Source organism: Marmota marmota, unplaced genomic scaffold (assembly GCF_001458135.2).
Source record: "Marmota marmota marmota unplaced genomic scaffold, marMar, whole genome shotgun sequence".
Lineage (NCBI taxonomy): Eukaryota > Metazoa > Chordata > Mammalia > Rodentia > Sciuridae > Marmota > Marmota marmota.
In genome coordinates this window covers 17,403,259-17,422,840 of record NW_026000153.1, presented here as the reverse complement: position 1 = coordinate 17,422,840, position 19,582 = coordinate 17,403,259, and the positions used below count along the sequence as shown (strand labels likewise).

Below are 19,582 nucleotides of genomic sequence, written 5' to 3'. Positions count from 1 at the left end.
ATGGACAATTCTCCTTGGTGTCACTTCTTAAAAGTGCCCACTATCATGACATCAGAACCAGACACCAAAGAATTTATGGTCTTCCATAGTGTCAAAGGAGGAGGAGTAGCCAATTGCAGATCTGCAATCATGACTCAATACCATAGTTTTATTTTGTTTTTATTTATTTTTTTTATTTTACGTTTTTTTTTGCTGGATCAAAGTCCAATTGCTTTTGTTCTTTTCAAGGGTTATAAAGAATTAGAATTTGACCTTTGTGTCCACTTAAAATAGTTTATTCAGTTTTAATCTCCCATCCACATTCTTAAAATGACTCAATGCAAAATAATTCAAAAGCCACATTTAAAATAAAATCAAATTCTGCAAGTCAATGCCTTCATCTCTTTTTTCATGGCCTAATTCACAACTTCTTTAGAGCCTGGAATCTACTCCAGGGCAACTCTGCAAATATTCGGTATTTAATTGCAGTTGTAGTTTGGGATCATTATTCATGCTCATGAATTGCATTGAATTTACACATAAATTTTACTTGTCTAATTTACTAATTACTGAGAAGGGGTAATGTGGCGGTATCTTAATCTAGGAAAAACATCTCAAACGCTTTTGCACACGTTTTGTATTTGGCATAACCTAAAACACATTTCCCCACAAAAACTTTTTCCCTTAACTCTTAAGCCCCTGAGTATTTCAATGGAAACACAATACTTTTTATCTGGATTCATTTACACTCTCATTTACTCATCAGCATGGTGTTTTGTAAGAGATATTTAATATTCTCCAAGAGCCCTTTTTTCTCCCGCACATTTCAAAGTTTTTCCTGTAGGAAACACTGTGTTCCAAGCCATAAATTGAGTCTGAATCCAGAAAACAGGAGTTGGGGGAAGCCATAAATTCCAAATGAGTTCCAAGTGGTACTGATCTAAACTGCCCATTATACATATAATGTGGTTACCAAAATGAGGATCAAGTGCTCTGAATGAAGAAGACTTTTTAAATTTGGCGGCATTAATTTACCACCAGTGCAGATGGTTAGGAAATAGTAACTTGCATCCTCTCTCTCACTTGGTTGACTGAAGATGGCTTCTTTTTCAGGAAACAGGTGTCACTACTGAAGAATTCTCTCTGAGAGTAATCAGCTTCCCGTGGAGTAACTTTCTCCTCCTGGAAATGAAGTCTCAGCATCATGAGTAACCAGCCTGTCACAGTAGCCAGAGGATTCTCCCACACAGGACCTGCTGAATAATACCATACTGGTGCTAACTCTTCCTGCAACTCATGCAAGGCTGATAGCTAACTATCTTGGTGAATTTATTTTTATTGCAAGTATTGGAAAACAGTTCTAGTGAGCTAGTTAAAAAGGACATTTGTTGGAAGGATACCAAAGCCTTCCTTAGAAATTCAAAGAAAAGTTAAAAATCCAGTTCCTTAAGATACAGGACCGAAGGGATAGTGTCAAGGAGGCTGCTAGGAGCCCAGTGGGACAGGTGAATTGGACAAATCATAGAACCCAATACACAGGTTGGGCAGTCAGTCACCTGGTGGGGTCTAATAGTACCAACTATTATAATAGCTTCCTAACTGCTTAAACTTTGATCTGTTCTTTCCTTCTTCTTCTCTTCAGTGGGGATATTGTGGCCACCCTATTTACTTTGATTTTAAAATTACTTTTTCCTTATATTATAGTAATTACAATACTATTTATCTGTAGTGCTAAATATATTATCATTTACAGATTTAACATGAAAAAATTTCCTCTTGTTTTCTATATTATTTGCTTATGTTGACTCCTGAGACTATAGGTTTTCCACATGATCAAATAATTTTTATAACTAACTCACTTTGGTCATGGAAGATAGCTTTCTCTCCATCACAGTGAATCAAAAAATTCTCTTCAACTCTGAAAGCTTATAACCGATGGGATTTTTTCTTTGTGACAAGAATATCCCCAAACCTAAGAAACCCGAATTTGAGAAATTTAGTTTCTTTCTTTCAAATATTTCGTTTCCAAATAAAATAATTTTAAAAGCAATTATTTCATCAATACATCTCCCCGAATGGATGCACATGAAACTAATGCTTAATTACTAATCACATAAAGTCATAAATTCATCTTTTTCCAAAATAATAGGATTTATTTAAGAATTTATCTATGAATTACTGATGGAAAATCAACAGTCTGTTTGGAACTACTTAAGTCTATGCATTTCAGATATGGTGAATTTCTGTTTGTGGCCAAAGGATGCCTAAGACCAGGTAAAACTTATTCCTTACAACCCTAGACATTGTAAAAAAAATTTATCCTACATCTAAGAAGTAGACCTATTTAAGGACTGAAAATAAAACAAAGTCTTATTGAAGGCAGTTTCTCCAGCTACACTATTTACTGGTGTGCTTGCCAACATGAATCCAAAGTGCTCTTTCTGGGGAGTCATCACATCCATGTTCCAAAGGTTTAAAAATCCTTGCAGAGAGGAAAGTCAGTAATGTGGTCTTTCTCTTTTCTCTGATTTTACTGGTTCAAAAGAAAAACCTGTAAACAGAGCTTGCTTTAATCATCTGCCAAACACATGGACCCAGGGTTTTCTTCCAAGGGGAGGAGGTCTTGTGGTCAGTCCAAGAGAACAGTACCCACAAGGAGGGAAAAATATGCTTCAGGAAGCACCTTCTTCTTAGGTGTACATACATTCAACATTTTTAACTCTCTTGGAAGATAATATTCAGAAGGCAAGAGGCATCAATAGTAAAGAAATAAGCTATTGGTAGAGAGCACTGAGGCAATATAATATTTCATTTATTCTCAATATGGCACTGCACATGCTTATAAATTAACATGGGTCTGAAAGAAATCAGGCTGTGGTCAAATAAAAATTTGAACTTAAAATGCCTTAAAACATGTTTCTAATCGATTATAGGTTTTTGCATAGAAGCTTTAGAAGGATATTACGGTTTGGAAATATTTATAATCATAAAGCAATAAAGCAAAAGGGCATGAAGAGAGACATCAGTACCATGCTCCGGTTTAGCAGATGAGAACTAGAGAAATGAGTTCCTCCAAATGACCTGGTCGTTATTTGGGAGGTTGTAAACCAGAAATGGATTTCACGACTTTTAATAGTATTTTCCAGTTCATTTGGATTGAAGTGTGAATTCTGATTTAAGGATTTGTGAAAACAATTTGCAATTCCACCATCAAATATGGTCTGTGAACTCTTTATGCTATGAAATTTCATGGAGGACATTAAAAAGAGTAGGATAATTTCTGCCCTAACTAATCTGTGAATTAAATAATAATATGAATATCAAGTTCCATCAGTCATAGAAAGTGAAATTCTTAGTAATATTTTGCATAAATTAATCGAATTAATAAGTTTGATTAGAACTTTATATTTACTTCTATTCAAAAGCAGAATGCAGTTAAATATGTGCAGTGATAACCTTGGAAAAAGGAAGCAATTTGTTCAGGCTTAGTTTCCTTACTTGTATCATAGGGAAAATAATTGCTACTTGCTATGATTGACAGGAGTCTTCAATAAGATAACTTCTACATGTGTATTGACTTATTGACAGAAGTTATCCATAAGGTAACTTCTACATGTGTAAACTTGTTCCATCTACATTGTGGATGCTAGTTTCCTTGAGGAATAACTAATATTCTTTTAGGAATATTAAAATCCTCATAATTTCATGACTTCAATTCTTTAGGATGAGACATAGCATAAATTCATTGACACACAAAGAACTCAGAAATGAATTCAAAGACATTGGTTAAGAATATTAATTTAGTTCTCCTTAATTTTATTTGGACTTGTCAAACGGCTATACAAGTTCAGATCTCCAATCTTTTGTGTGTCATTCCTTTATGAGGCTGGCTTTCAGCTTTGGTGGGTAAGGGCATTCACCCCTCAGTACTTGAGTTATTCCTTCAAATACCTACTGATCCGGGTCTCTCCTCAAAATTATGTCCATGAGCAATTTGTCAATGTGACCTTATTTAGAAATAAGTTCTTTATAGATGTAATCAAGTTGAGGTCATACTGAATTACTGTGGGCCCCAAATTCACTATGACTATTGTCCTTGTAACAAGGGTCATTAGAGATACAGAAGATGCAGATAAAGAATGCTCAGGGTTGCAGCAATCACCAGAACAAAGACAGATCCTTCACTAGAGGTTTCAGAGAGAACCTGTCCCTGCTGACTTTTTGGTATTGGACATCTAGACTCTAAGAACTGCCAGAGAATATACTTCTCTTCTTGAAAGGCACTCAGTTTGTGGTAATTTGTTACAGCAACCCCAGGAAACTAATGCACTGGCTCGTCTGAAGGTCATGAGGTTTGCCAGTGATTCTGTAGACCATCCTCTGTACTATACCCGTTTGAATGGAATTCCCTTAATTTTCCAGCCTTGATACAGGATTTGGATTTCTGTAATCTACACCATCCCTATTATTTCCTTCAGAGAAAGAATGCTGAAAAATGAGGTCATCTCAAGTCTCTCTTCCAAGGAGTCCAGACTTATATTCTTCTCTTCAACATTATGACTTAGACTCTCTTTGGGACCAGACAAGTTCCCAGTCCTAATGAAGCAGAGAACTGCAAAATCCAGAATGCCTTGGAGAAGTATCATTAGTGAGCAATTATGGCAACTGGGAATTTTAGGCAAGAACATATTTATGGTTAATTTGCCTTCTGGATATTAAAGTGAGTTTTAGCATTTGGACCTTCCCTATTTGAACTTCCTCATTAATCCCTTTCTATAGAGAAGGTGCATAAGACATGGTGTGAGAAGTGGGTTTCTATTCACTGGAGTGCACTGTAGTTTCTCAGTTAATGTCAGACTAAGCTCATATATGCCATCTTGGGTGAGTATGACATATTTGACTTCATTCATATGATATTAATATTAAATGTAAAGGGCAGTATATTAAAATGTATAATATAGAGTAAACCTCCTTAATATTTACTAGCCATATAAAGAGCATATGCACGTAAACATTTAATATTAATCAGTATATTTCATCTGTCTTTTCCATTCCAGTCTTCACTCCATTAAAAAACAATTGCAGGAAACTTCCATTTGGGCCTCTGGGTCATTCCTCATTCAAAATGTCCTTTCAACAAACAAAGCTGTGTGCAGCCCTGAGCTGGAACAAAAAACTACAAAAAATGAAGGCCAAACATAGTTCTATGTTTCAGAACTAATATTTCTATAATGGGCAAACACACACACACACACACACACACACACTTAGGACAAAATGGAAAAGGACTGTGTATATGAAGAAAAAAGATCAATTAGCTCTTCATGAGAGAGTCAAATCAATCTTCAGAGATAAAATGTGAATATGTGAACTGGTCTTAGGAAGTGAGAAGGTGTGAGAAGGGCCAGGGGAAGGTCTGCAAAAGTAGGTTCTTAAACTCATGTCCTGTCCAAGCAACACTGTTTTCAGACCCGATTAATCTACCTGCAGCACAGTTCTGCACATCCCTTGTCATATCTCTCCTGCCCTTACTCTGTACCTGTTGCTTCCATAGCAACGTTTTGACACCTCAGCTGGAATTTAAGACATTCCATAATCATATTTCAATTTTATTTCTGTTTTTTCCTATCCCCTACTCTGCTCCCTCTGCCCAGCATTTCCTAGGACGTTGCCTTCATACCTGCAAGTTTCTAATTCTACTTCCTTTAACCATTTTCATCCAGTTTCCAATATTTCAGAACCCAGCTTAACATCACCTCCTCCAGAAATTCTTCTTTTTACTTTCAGTTAGAAGTGTTCTTCATGAACACTTCTAACTGAAAGTAGAAACCACTTTCTCCATTCCTGTCTCATGATGCGTGTGATGAATTGTATTATATTTCTCAAATATTTGCAGCCTTTGCAATGGTGTCTATCCCCATGTCTTCTCCCTGGTGCTCTACTGACATCAGAGGGGGCCAATGACGTTCCCTAGTCAATGGAACCTGAGAGAAAGTGGTGTGCCATTTCTATACAGAAGCTCTCTGTGCTGTTCCACCTGATGCTGCCATAAAGCCAACATGTCCCACAGGGGCCATTCCTTCTGCCTGATTCCAGGGATGATGGCAACATGGAACAGAAGGGCAGCTGAGCATGAAGTACTGTTACTGCATGAGAACTGTTGAGGCTACTTGTGGTTGTATTATCAATGAATAGTCTACTGTAAGATCATCTGTATGACAGGCCTTATTTTCCTTCATAAAAGATCAATATTTGTATTTGTAACATTTCTTCATTATTAGGCTATTGAGCTCCTTTAAAATCTATGTGGGATTCCCCCAATGAACTTATCATGCCCACCACAGGGCTGGGCATTCAGTAGTTGTTGACTAAATATTTATTGATTTGCATGATAAATGAATGTGTAATTTCAGAAAGTAGTGTACACATGCACTGGTAGGAGCCTTCAAAGTGGGGTAAAGGAGGCTATGAAGAAGAGGGGAAAAGAATCAGCTCATCTTTTAGCCTTAGCTTGGTCCAACTCTTTTTCCTTAATGGCTCTGTGACTTGTGGGCTGCATATGAATTATCCCTTTCATCACAAACCCAGTGAGAGATGTCCATGGGTGAACAGAGCATTTGCAAAGCACTCCCTTGCACTGGGGAGAGTTGAAGGGCTTGGTTGGATGACTGGATTGCTGAGTCAGGCCTTAGTGACAACATGTAGATTGCTGTGATAAAATGTGCCTGGGACTCCAGTACTTGTAGGGTCAAGTGATGCTTGTTTGTTTCTAATGGAGCTGAAGAGACTCACAAATATGCGTGCACGTGCACACACACACACACACACACAGAGAGAGAGAGAGAGAGAGAGAGAGAGAGAGAGAGAGCACAAAGCCAGGAATGTAGCCACCTTCAATAGTGATACCCATCAATAAGAAGCTGAAGGTTAATAGAGATATTCCCTGAGATTTTTTTTACTTGGAGTGTGGATCTTTCAGGATCAAGCAAAACTGATGGAAACTCTAGAGAACAAAGGAATACCTGAAGGGAAAGAAGTAAGCCTCACTCATCTACGACAATAATGCTCTTCATTTCCTCTTTCCACTCCAACTTCTTTCTATTCTGACCTGATAATAAAACAATTGGCAAGATCAGGGCCATTGGAGGGTGAAGTCTCAGCGGGAGAAAGAAAGACTACACCTTACTTAAGGCTGCAGGTCTCTAGATGAGGAAGGGGAGATCAGACATTAAATAAAGTTTGGTGTTTTGATTAAATCTTGGGTATTTTGACTGTAGCATTAAGACTTTCAAAGTTATTACTTACTGTAGCTGGGGTGTACGTCTGGGGTGGAGCATGTGTTTAACAAACAGGAAGCCCTGTGTTTACTCCCCAGCACCACCTCCCACCCACCAAAAAAAGTTTACTTAGTATCTATTACCCATCTGTTACCTAGGGTTGAACAGAAAATTCAACTGGTGTTTTTATATAGAAGTCATTGAAAGTAACCTCCTTAAATAATTGTAATGAGATAGAAAGGGAGGGATAAATAATAATCATAATAATAAGTTGCATAACAACTACATAACAGTTGTCCTTATTATCAAACTGGTTAAATTTATCTTGGAACTTGAACCAGACTCCTTCATGACAACTGGGCCTGATCCAAGGAGAAAGTACCCAAGGAAGATAGCCAGAAGCTAAGAGCCTGCTAAGAGAAGGATTGGAACCACCTTGGGGGGTCCATGGAAATAGGCATCTCTAGAGACTGGGGAATCTGGATTTATGCAGAGAGAGCTCAAGAACCAAAAATCAGATCATTTTCACCCAAAGAAGGGGCCTGGGGCAGCAATAGAGGTATTCTTATTACCATTATGAACACTCGCTAAGCCGTGACTGTCTGTCTTCCTGCTCCCCTTCCCCAACCCCAGCTCAAGGACAGCAGTTGAAGAGATGTTTCCAAAACCTTAGAGTGAAGGCTATCTCAATTCCAAACTGATGATGTGATTTTAATCCTCATTTTAATATCTGGTTCAGGTCGAGTCAAAGAGGCACAAGTTATTAAGGCACAAATGCATTGTTCCTGAGTTACATGAAAAATCATCTGGATTCCTTTCTCCCTTGCTCTCTCTCCCAGAGGCAGCCTTTAAACCAGCCTTCCTCCCCAGCCTCCTTCTTTGCTCCTGACCTCCCACCATCTCCAGAGAGTTGAAAAATTTTGATACCTTTCTCCTAGTGATCCAATTTCCTGGCTGTATTCTCTTAAGGCACTTTAAAAAAAAATTTTTTTTAACTTACTAGGGCAAAAAAAATGGAGGGAGTCCTGAGGTGTCGATCTGATACAATGCAAAAGGAGAAATGGATCTCTCCTCTTTTGATGAAACTTCTGGGAGTGGGGCTCTTTCAGTAGGCCTCCTACAGACCACTCTTCCTTATTTTTATACATTTGAATGTGTGAGGACTGCAAATACATTGCATTTGTACAATAAAGTCTGTGTGTCACCGCAACAGAATATCACGGCTCCTGCTCTCTCCCTTAGAGATCACACTACAGTAGGAAGAACACAGACTTTAAGAATGCACACATCTGTCAGAGTTCCAGCTGTTAGATTTTGTACCTTCCATCACTGAGCCATTTATTACTGCAACACAATTTCCAAAAGCACTATCTCTGTGGGGAGTGCTGGGGAGACACTGGGGGCTTACTGATCCAGAATTTGAGTGCTTGCCTTCAAGCAACCTTTAGTATAGTGGGGAAGATGGACATAGTGACAAATAAATAGGGAGCCATGTGACTAGCATAAATTTGGAGGTATGTGGTCTTCCTGTTACTCTGTGGGGAACTGAAGTGGACGTGGAGAATGGTTATGAGCTCACTGGTTGGACATCACACCAAGTGGAGGACATGCCAGGTATGTATTGATCCACAGAGGATTGGAGTGACATGGTGCATCTGAAGGAGTGTGCATTTTTCCATATGAGCTTAGCACAGGGTGGTGCTGGGAAGAGGTGGAAGGTGAGGACAGAAAGACAGGCAGGGGCAGGATCTTGATATTATGCAGAGCCCTGTAAGCCTTGCTAAAGAGACTGTATTTTATCATGCATACAATGGAAGTCACTAATGAGTTTCATGCCAGGGAAAGTCTGTGATCATATTTGTGTTTTTGAAAACTTTCTTTGAAGGAAGGGTTTGAAAGAAAAAAAATTGAAGACTGAGAGAGGAAAGCTAGGATATTGCTCAACAGTTCAAGTGCAATAAAATGAATTTATGACGTACAGAGGGAATGGAGAGATGTCTTAAGTTACGTTATCTGAGAAGCAGACACAACAATAGTTGGGTGCAATTACTTTATTTTGGAGAACAGAAAAATAGGATAGTAAGTCTGAGAAGTGGCAGAAGGAAGGAAGCAAAAGAGGATGCAAGAATGATCCGTTTCCCATGGTGGAATTGAAGCTGAATCCTGCCAGGACCCTATACGGAGTGTGTTAAGCATTGCCCCATTCATTTAGGGGAGTCGAAGGTTATTTATGGACCAACTCCCATCTGTCATTGATTGGGGTTCTCTCCCAAGAGTACTAGCTTCCTGACACTTCAGGCTTGCCTTGGACATATGCAGAGTAGGTTTTCGAAGAAACCTGAATCCCTTAGGTGGAGAATTTTGAGGTCTTAAAGTCAGAAACAATTGACACAGGCTGCTGTGATGTGTGTCCAGGGGAAACAGGGTGCCAACAGGGTCTGAAGTGGGAGATAACAAGTTAGGAGGCAGAATGAGTAAAGAATTGGATGCAGGGGATAAAAGGGAGGGAACAGTCTGGAATAATTTCCAACTTTCTGATAGGAGTGCCTGTATAAATATTAATGAGCTCTAATTAAGTATAAGGAGGAGTTGAAGACTGTGGATTGAAAACAAAAATTGAGTTAAAAAAGTTTCTTAAGCTCTCTGAATTTCAAGTTTTCTTTTTTTAAATACAAGAATACCTATATTAAATAATTAGTATAAGAATTAAATTATCCAATATTTATGAAGAAATGAGTTAGGTCTCTAGCATGAAATGAATGCTAAATAATAAGTGATATTTTTTGGGTGGTTGTTATATAAATAGAAATGATTTTTATGAACTTTATTTGCATTATCTCATTTAATTCCCAGGAGCCTACAGTAGGTACCACTCTTATTCCCATTTAACAGACAAGATACCAAAATATGGAGTAATGAAGCAGTTACATAATATTTAAATGGATTCATTGCAGTGCATTGTGAAAACCCATCACATTTTGTTTGAACAACACCAAAATTAGTGGAAGACAGGAAATAATTAAAAATCAGGGCTGAAATCAATGAAGTTGAAACAAAAGAAACAATTTTAAAAATTGGTAAAACAAAAAGCTGGTTCTTTAAAAAAAATAAAATAAAATTGACAAACCCTTAGCCACCCTAATGAAAATAAGGAGAGAGAAAACTCAAAATTTCTAAAATTCATGGTGAAAAAGGAAATATCATGACAGACACCATTGTAATACAGAAGACAATTAGAAACCATTTTGAAAATGTATGTGCCAATAAAATAGAAAATCTCAAAGACACCAACAAATTTCTAGAGGCATGTAATCTATCCAAACTGAACCAGGAGAACATGCACAATTAAAACAGGTCAATTTTTCAAGCAAGGAAGTAGAAGATGCCATCAAAAGCCTATCAATCAAGAAAAGCCCAGGACCAGATGGATTCTCAGCTGAGTTCTACAAGACCTACAAAGAAGAATTAATACCTATACTCCTCAAATTATTCCATAAAATAAAAAAGAAGGGAACCCTTCCAGACTCATTCTATGAGACTAGTATTATCCTGATACCAAAAGCAGACAGAGACATATCAAGGAAAGAAAATTTCAGACCAATATCCCTGATGAACATTGATGCAAAAATTCTCAATGAAATTTTGACAAATTGCATAAAAACATATTTAAAAATAGTGCACTATGATTAAGTGGGGTTCATTCCAGGGATGCAAGGTTGGTTCAACATATGGAAATCAATAAACATAATTCATCACATCAATAGACTTAAAGAATCATATGATTATATCAATTGATGTAAAGAAAGCTTTTGACCAAATGCAGCACTCTTTCATGTCCAAAACACTAGAAAAACTAGGGATAGTAGGAATATACCTCAACTTTGTAAAAGCTGTCTATGCTAAACCCAAGGCCAACATCATTCTAAATGGAGAAAAATTGGAAGCATTCCCTCTAAATACTGGAACAAGAAAGGGATGCCCTCTTTAACCACTGCTATTTAACATAGTCCTTGAAACTCTAGCAGAGAAATTAGATGAAAGAAATTAAAAGGATACAAATAGAAAAAGAGAACTCAAACTATTATTATTTGCAAATGATATGATTCTATACTTAGAGGATCCAAAAAATTCCACCAGGAAACTTCTAGAATGAATAAATGAATTCAGCAAAGTAGCAGAATATAAAATCAATACCAATAAATCAAATGCATTTTTATACATCAGTGATGAATCCTTTGAAAGAGAAATTAGGAAAACTACCCCATTCACAATAACCTCAGAAAAAAATAAAATAACTGGAAATCAATTTAACAATGAGGTGAAAGATCTCTACAATGAAAACTACAGAACACTAAAGAAAGAAATTGAAGAAGACCTTAGAAGATGAAAAGATCTCCAATGCTCTTGGATAGGCAGAATTAATATTGTTAAAAATGACCATACTACCCAAAGCACTACACAATTTCAATGTGATTCTAATTAAAATCCCAACATCATTCCTTATAGAAATAGAAAAAACAATCATGAAATTCATTTGGAAAAATAAGAGACCCCAAAATAGCCAAGCAATCCTTAGCAAGAAGAGTGAAGCAGGAGGTATCACAATACCAGACCTTAACCTATACTACAAACCTATGGTAACAAAAACGGCATGGTATTGGCACCAAAATAGACATGTAGGCCAATGATACAGAATAGGAGACACAGAGACAAACCCACATAAATACAGTTATATGATACTAGACAGAGGCACCAAAAAGATATTTTTGGAGAAAAGATATTCACTTCAACAAATGGTGTTGGGGAAACTGGAAATTCATATGCAGTAAAATGAAACTAAACCCCAATATCTCAGCATGCACAAAACTTAACTCAAAGAGGGCCAACAACCTAGGAATTAGATCAGAGACCTTGCGCCTAATAGAAAAAAAAGTAGGCCCGAATCTTCATTATGTTGGATTAGGCCCCAACTTCCTTAGCAAGACTCTTTAAGTGTAAGAAATAAAATCAAGAATCAATAAATGGGATGGGTTCAAACTAAAAAAGCTTATTTTCAGCAAAAGAAACAATCAATCAGGTAAAGAGAGAACCTAGATTTTGTGAACAAATTTTTTTTCCACATGCACGTTAGAGCACTAATCTCCAGGATATATAAAGAACTTAAAAAACTAAACACACACACACACACAAACAAACAACTCAAACAATAAATGGGCTAAGAAGCTGAACAGACACTTCTCAGAAGAAGATATACAATTGATCAACAAATATATGAAAAAATGTTCAACATCTTTAGTAATTAGAGAAATATGAATCAAAACTACTCTAAGATTTCCATCTCACTTCAGTCAGAATGGCTATTATCAAGAATACAAGGGGGCTGGAGTTGTAGCTCAGTGACGGAGTACATGCCTAGCGTGTGTGAGGCACTAGATTCAATTCTCAGAACCATATAAAAATAAACAAGTAAAACAAAGGCATTCTGTCCATCTACAATTACAGTAATAAAAAAAAGAATACAAGCGACAATAAGTATTGGCGAGGATGTTGGGGGATAAGGCACACTCATACATTGCTGATGGGACTGCAAATTGATGCAACCACTCTGGAAAGCAGTATGGAGAGTCATTAGAAAGCTTGGAATGGAACCACCATTTAACCCAGCTATCCCACTCTTTGCTCTATACCCAAAGGACTTAAAAATAGCATACTATGGTGATGTAACCACATCAATGTTTATAGTAGCACAATTTACAATAGCCAAACTGTGGAGCCAACCTAGATGCCCTTCAATGGATAAAGAAACTGTGATATATATATATATATATATATATAATTATATATATATATATTATTCAGCAATAAAAGAAAATTATGGCATTTGAGGTAAATGGATGAAGTTGGAGAATATCATGCTAAGTGAAGTAAGCTAATCCCAAAAGACTAAGGGCTGAATGTTTTCTCTGATAAGTGGATGCTCATCCATAATGGGGGGTGAGGGTGGGATGAGTGAAGGGACTTTGGATTAGCCAAAGGGGAGGGAGGAATGGGGAGGAGGCATGGGGATAGGAAAGATGGTAGAAAAATGAGAAAGTAATGTAATATAAATGTAAAATAAATATAAACATATCATATAAATATAAACATGAAATATAAATGTCCACTGTAGAAACTACAGGAGCAACCAACCCAGTAGCTCTCATTAATAATAAATTAAGAAATTATTGTTCCTTCAGTATCAATGGCCAGTTTATGTCAAACTTTTATGGTTGGTCTGCTAACATTTTTAAATGTTTGAACTGTAAGAGTAATAATTTTTTAATGAGAGTTTGGAAAAAATAAAGCTATGGTAATCAAGATAGTGTGGTATTGATGAAAGAATAGAGAAATCAATGAATAAAACAGAAAAGAAATCCTCAAGTTTTAGGGTGGTAATATTAGTTTGTATAATACTATGATGATAAATACTATGATGATACATACATTGCAGTATATATTTATCAAAACCACAAAGTGTATCATGTAGAGTGAATCTTTATGTAGGCTATGGTGTTTGGGTAATAATGGTGTGTCAGTGTAGGTTTCCAATTGTAGTGATACACTGTTCTGGTATAGGATGCTGATAGTGGCGTAAGCGGAGGTCACATTTTTGTAGAGGCAAGGGTCTATGGGAACACTGTAATTCCTGTTCAGTTTTGCTGTGAACCTTAAACTCCCCTAGGGCAAATTCTACAAAAGGGGGAAAATGGGCAAACTACATACATAGACATTTCTTCAAAGAAGATATACAAATGGCCAAAAAGCACATAAAAAGATTCTCAGTATCACTAATCATTAGAAAAATTAAACCCCTATGAGATACCAATTTAGAATGGCTAATATATATATAAAATTTGTAGAGACAGAAAGAATGTTGGTTTCCAGGGTTTGGAGTGGAGGGAAAGTAGGACTTCCTGTTTAACGTATGCAAAGTTTCAGATTGGGAAGATTCTGGAATTGGATGTTGGTAGTAGTTGCATAAGAGTACAAATGTACTTAATACTACAGAATGGTTTACTTAAAAGTGGTTAAAACAGTAAATTTTATGCTAAGGATATTTAGTAGGAACAAAAATAGAATGAGGAGCCTTAGTATCTAGAGATAAAGAAGACAAGAAAAATGTAAAACCAGACACACTCAAATCCACCATATATGAAGCTATTGGCTTTAAAAATAAACTAGAAATGTTTAAAAATATGAATGCATAATCAATAGCACCATAAGTCTTAATTGATAAATTGAAAAAGTATAATGAGCGAATGTTCTGGGACTGAAGGAGACAACATTGTAGAAGTCAACTCTTTCTTTTATTTTTGTGTTTTAACTTTTGTATCTAAAGAAATTCTATTCAAAAAGTGAACAAAGTGTACCGAATAGCCATCTGGTAAGAAAAAGGTAAATAATATTAAAAAAAAGTAATAATAGCCAAGAAAATGTTGAAAAAGAAAAGAAATTAGTGTTGATAAAAAATTACAGTACTGAAGGTAGTGTAATTCTAAGGCATAAAATAATCACTGGAAGAATGAAAAAGGAATCTGGGAAACAAATGCACGAGAAACTGCCTTTTGTATACAATTAGGTTTGTTAAAATATTTGTACATAAAGGAGTAGAAGAAAACATAAAAAATATTAACAGTAATTATCTTGTTTTACAGATCACCCATGATTTTTACAACTTTGGCTTCTTTCTGTGTGTTTTGTAGGTTTTCAGCAGTGATCAATATAGACTTTATAGTCAAGGTAGGATGTTGTTTTCAAAAAGGAAAAGAAAAGAAAATGTCTCCTGCCAGCCTGGAATAGCCTGGCTCTGCTCTTTTGAAAGGCCTATCCAGTAGCCTTGGTGCTGATGTCACCCCTGAGCAGCCTTGTGGACTTTATATTCTTTGCTCCCACATTCAGCTTAATGTGTGGGCAGAGAGAGCAGAAAATGCTGATCTTGAGGAAACACTGTGAGATGCTATCGGGAAGAAATAAAGAAGTAGTTTTAAATGAAGATCGGAGGATTTGTCAACAAATTGGACAGAATCCAGAGAAGAACCAAGGAATGACTGAGGACCTGGGGCTGAAGGCTAGACTTGAGAGCACAGATGAAAAAGAGGATATGTTTTACTTGGCTAGACACTGAGTTGAGACTTTAAAACAGTATTGGAGCCCAATCAAACCACCATTAAGAACTGCCAGGCAGATCCCCATCCTGAATGACCCCCCAAAGGTTAAAAAATAAAATAAAATAAAATAAACTCTTACAATTTCCAGTACTTTTTAGTTCAACCTGAGGTTAAAGACGATATCTTCTACAGAGTACAGATTGCTTTTGCATGAATCAAGAGCTCATCTTCATTAAGGGATGTGTATTAAGAATGCACATATTGTATAGAGGAAATGAGTCTCTTTAGCTGAAGAGATTCCTGGTGACAGAAGGTGCTGACATGGCTGGAGTGAGTCAGAATTTTTTCCAGGTATGCTCAGTACAAATGCTTTGACCAAAAGGTCTTTTCTTTTTGTGGTTCACTTTTCCTGCTTGTTTTCTCTTCACTTGGTGAGACAGAGGGTTGTTGAGAAAGTGATGACTGAAGAAGAAACAGAGACACACAGAAAAAGTGAGGCTAAAAGAGGCCCTAAGAGACCTGGGGAGGCCCCCACAGGGATAGAGGGCATACCTGACAATGAGCCAGAAATTCAGGAATTATGCTGAGATAAATGCTGCAGCAGAGAGAATCCAGGAGCCAACAGGAAGGAAGAGAGGGCTCAGTGATCTTCCTGGGGTGGGGCACAGCAGGGGATCTTGACTCATTTGTACTTGTTCAAACTTAAAAGGAGAACAGAGATCTGTGGCGAGCCAGTACTGGTTATTTTTAATATGCTTTTGTAATTGGGTAACAGGAAAGAATGCAAAAGAAAATTTAGAATGGAGCCTGTATTACCTCTTGAGATTTTCTCAAAAAATGATTTCCCCTGCATCCAGGTAGCTCTGCTAGTCTCCTGTGGCCTCTTGGCCATCCTGTGCTCTAGCCAGGGAGAGAGGGTTGGGCTTATGAGTTCTGTTTTTCCCTATTCCTATGGTTGACATCTTACAATGGGGCAAGATGCTGTCAGAGGTATCAAGCTGGGCAATTCAAACTGGTTGCTTCACTCAGAGACCCTTAAATCCCATCACAAGGGCAGTTAATTGGAAATTTGTATATTTAGATGAACTCCTTTTTGATCTTGCCTTACACCCCAAATCTGGTGAGTTGAAGATCTGGGATTTTCTATCAGTAAACAAAAGCATGCACTTATGATTGTACTCCTGGTCATTCTCCTCTTGCTTATTCAGGGACATGTCACTAAAGTGACATAATAAAACAAACATCTCTACTTTTCTATCTTTTCATGGTTTGATCATAAAAATACAAAAATCTCTTGAGGAAGAACATTTAAAAAATCCAAATTTATCTTGATTAACTCTTCACTAACAGGAATATTTTAATTCAGTTTGGGATTATCATCATGTCAAAATGACAGAGATGATGGTACAAGAAACAATGTATCATATTGAAGGAAAATACAAATCTATGACATTACTCCAAACTATGTTTACCTGTTTCTACAGTTGGAGCTGCCTATCTGAAGATCTGTTAAATTGTTTGCTTGCTTTTCAGGGTTAATTATTCTGAATTGAAACATGGATTCTTTTGAAATATGATGCATTTATACATTAAAATGCAATTAAATCAACATGCTTGCCTTGGAGATGTGCTCTCAGTGATGGGGGCAAGACCCATACCATTTGGATTCCACCTCTATAATCTGTGGTGAAGGACAAGAGTTCTCAGAGCACATCACATAAGAAGAAAGCCACAAAGGAACCGGAGCCAGACCAGACATATCTGCACACCAGAATTGCTTTGGGAACATTTTGAAACATACTCTTGGATTCATCCCAGTCCATTAAATAGGAACTCCATGGTGAGACCTAGGAATTTGTATTTTTTATGTATGGACTATCATTGTGAAAAAGTGAACTGGACAACCTTTTATTTCCCTGCCTAGAGTTTTTGAACATGTCCTCAAGTATGATTACCAACTTAATGTACTCAGACGCTAATTATATCTTTCAGGAGCAAAAAAAAATAATAATTTCTTCAATATGGAAATTAGATGATATCTCTCAATGTTTTGATCACCAATTCTATCTAATAGCTCTAGAGTTACATGAACGTCATGTAGTGGGTACATGTTTGTTTGAACAAAGATAACCATGTTGATTTTATTGGTGCATTTTTTTAACCATATCAGCTTCATTAGGGTGAATTAATTTGAAATCATGTTCTGATTTCAGGTGAACATTATTTTGAAACTTTAGAAAACACGGCCCTTTAGTAACTCTCCTGAGGCCACAAGCAAATTAAGTTTCATGGTAGCTGTTTATTGCATGATAACATATTTGCTAACTTTTCCTTAATAAGTTTATTTTAAGATATTCATGGGTGTTTTATGATGGGACAGGGATGTAGAAGAAAGGAAAAGAAAGAATGGGGGAGGTGGGTATTCTAAATAATGCTCCAAGTCTGTGGGCCTAACTGTGGGTTAGTGCTCAGACTGTAGGCTGAAAGGCAGAGGAGGATGGACATTGACTCATTGTCACCAACTCTGAGTAAGACTTTTGACCTTTTGGTGTCTTAGTGACTGAATCCAAAAGCAAAGAAGCAGTGGGAAAAAGCAACACGGTCAAACTGTCCATGAGATCTCCTAGGTAAATATGTGATGATATTGGAGTTGAGTGTTCTTGTGACCTTCTGTGGCTTCTTTAGTCTGGGGAGTTATCCTCATTGCAACAGACAACCCTGTCATTTTCGCTTTGTGGTAACAAGGAGAAAGTCTCTGATGTGGAACTCTGGATCACTGTGTGAGCTAAGAAAAGAATAGTCATCTCATCCTTCCACCCACTAGCTCCAGGTCTATCCAGAACAGAGGCAGAGAGTCTCCCATGTAATTTTTTTTTTTAAATCAACTTTATCATGTCCATTTTAAGCTCGTAGTTTGAAGAAGAATTTCGAAAAATGCAAACACCTGGGTAATGGCCACTAAATCACCATACACAATCTTGTCTTCAACCCTTAACCATTTCTTTGTGTTCCTACCTGGAAAACCTTTCTCCCTTCCCAGTGTTAGACAACCCCTTACCTGCTTTTAATCATTGTAAATTAGATATGTCTTTTCTAGACTTCTCTCTAGATGCAACCATGTAATATGTATTCTTTTACATCTGGTTTCTTTAATTCAACATAATGGTTTTGAGATTCACCCATGAAGTTGCCTCTATCAGTAGTTTTTATACTTTTATTGCTGAATAGTCTTCCATTGTATAATCATATCACAATTTATATCTTTATCTGCCAATGGATACTTGAGTTATTTCCAGGCCAGGTTGTTATGAATAAAGTTATTATAATCATTTTTGTGTGCCTGCCATGTGAACATCCATTTTAATTTCTCCTGGGTAAATTTCTCAGGAAGAAAGTGTGCTGTTTGTAATAGGTATTTGGTTAACTTTGGCAGACTCTGAACAGTGTCCCCAAAGTGACTGCCCCGTTGCATATTCCCACCAACAGTGTATGAGGGTTCTAATTTCTCCACAACTTCTATAACACTTGTCATTAGTTGTCTTTTTTTCATTCCAGCCATTCTTGCAGGTGTGTGTAGTGCTATCTCCTTGTAGTTTTACTTGACAAGTTCCTGATGATGAAGGATGTTGAACATCTTTTCGTGTGCTTATTGGCCATTTGATTGTTCATGCTATTAGTTGTAGATCAGAAACTTTTTAGTTGTTAATAAATTGAAGAAGCTGTTTACTATGTGATGTGTCTGGCCTTCTCCTTGTGAGCAGAGGAACAGTAGACTCCACCGCCCCACCAATGGTGGAATCCCTGAGGTCTACCCCATGAAGTCAGCCCATCCACTGCCACCTCAGCCTCCCAGGAAGGATGAGTGCAGCGAGCTTCACCTCTACCACATCCTTTTCCCCAAGTTCACTCTTCCTTCTCAGTTCACTTATGGACATTACAGCAGCCTTTTTTCTCCTTCAAGTCTTCCCACAGAGTTTGCCTTGGATTTGCCAGTTTAAAAAAAAAAATTACTTTTGTAAAATCAACTCACAGAGATCCACTCTGGTTGATCTATTTTCCATGGTCTCCATCCTTGAGATGTTTCTTACTTGGACAATAATAACCACAGCACAGCCTTTGGTTGTAGCTGCTGTGAGGTGCCAACCAGATTCCCTGTTTTGAATTGATACCATCATTTCC

General features: G+C 37.1%; 1 long non-coding RNA gene across 1 annotated transcript in view; it reads left to right on the top strand.

Annotated features, from left to right (window-relative positions):
* The window catches only part of LOC107146201, an 80,299-nt gene extending 73,404 nt beyond the window's left edge, over nucleotides 1-6,895 (top strand). Inside the window, exon 4 of the long non-coding RNA XR_001504007.2 lies at nucleotides 1,093-6,895. This is a non-coding gene — a long non-coding RNA (uncharacterized LOC107146201). The remainder of the gene's footprint in view (nucleotides 1-1,092) is intronic.
* Nucleotides 6,896-19,582: the final 12,687 nt, after the last annotated feature.